General features: G+C 40.6%; 1 non-coding gene across 1 annotated transcript; it reads right to left on the bottom strand.

The window, feature by feature from the left end:
* Positions 1-435: 435 nt before the first annotated feature.
* Positions 436-620, bottom strand: LOC138746391 (U2 spliceosomal RNA). The gene has a single exon (XR_011346932.1). It is a non-coding gene; the product is annotated as a U2 spliceosomal RNA (small nuclear RNA).
* Positions 621-1,241: the final 621 nt, after the last annotated feature.

Genomic DNA, 1,241 nt, shown 5'->3' with positions numbered 1-1,241 from the left:
CAAGATACCCCGACATCTTGTTTCGATCCAGGAGAAACAGCTTTAACGCCTCGCAGGAGTGGAGCTGAGGTTGAGCACCCAGTGCAGGTATGCATTCCAAACAAACTGGGGCTGCAGTCGTTCAAGAGGGTTTATCTGAACATTTCAATCTGGGCAGGTTGCGACAGTTCGAGCCGTTTGACTACAGGAGCTGAAGTCTGTCCAAAGCCAAGCATTTTTCCAGTTTAACAAAGACCTATTTTGACAAAGTTAGGGACGATTTTGATTTTTTAAATTTTTTTTAAGATTGGTCCCTGCAGGAGACAGTTGCGAAGAATCGCAAAGCGCTTTGGGCGAGAGGTGTGAAAAATAGGAATAGGTCGGGATGGAATATTTTGATTAGAGTTGGTGCAGATCGGAGGTGCTGAGTTCGCAATTGATTCGCCTATCTTCTTTTTTTTGTGCACCCTTCCCAGAGGTACTGCAATGCTGGGTCGATGCGTGGAGTGGACGGAGCAAGCCCCTATTCCATCTCCCTGTTCCAAAAATCAATATATGGTCCCTAGATAAGGGATGTATCAGATATTCAACTGATAAGAACAGATGCTACACTTGATCTTAGCCAAAAGGAAGAACGCAGTTTGTCAATCCATGTGTGTTGCTGGGAGAACGTGATCTCGAAGTTGTAATTTCCATTCACTGAAGAAATTGCAGTTTCTTATCATTCCCTTTATTTCGACCTCCTAGATCCTGGAATTTAGGTCTCTTGCCATTTATCTGGAAGGATTTCAGTGATACAAGTGATCTGAAACCAATTTCCCACTAGCAAAACTGACCATGTTCAGCTTGAAGTTTTCTGTGATTTTTAACACGGATGCGATTGTTCTTTTTTTAAAATTGCTTCATTGGCAGAATCAAACAGAAAAGTTACAGAGCTAATGTGATGAGGTGAGAATGAACCTTCTTCATCAAAAGCAAAAAACAGAAGACACAAGTAAACCGAAAAGTAAATTGAAACATCAGGGCCTCATCCATTTACCAGGTAAGATAAAGCAATGAAACGGAGTATATTTACATCCAAGATCATAGCTCACCCGTGTTTCGCGATTTAATGTGTTATTGTCAATATCACTTTTTAATTGATACCATGACCATGTGTGAATGTACAAATATGGTCGAGATAATTAGTTAATGATTTACTCTGAACGATTGTACTATGGAACCTGTGAATTTGTTTCAGATGCTAAATGCAAACAGTTCTC

The sequence above is a fragment of the Narcine bancroftii genome, chromosome 11 (genome assembly GCF_036971445.1).
Source record: "Narcine bancroftii isolate sNarBan1 chromosome 11, sNarBan1.hap1, whole genome shotgun sequence".
Taxonomy (NCBI): domain Eukaryota; kingdom Metazoa; phylum Chordata; class Chondrichthyes; order Torpediniformes; family Narcinidae; genus Narcine; species Narcine bancroftii.
Note: the sequence above shows the minus strand (reverse complement) of the source record. Positions and strands in the feature narration are given on the sequence as shown.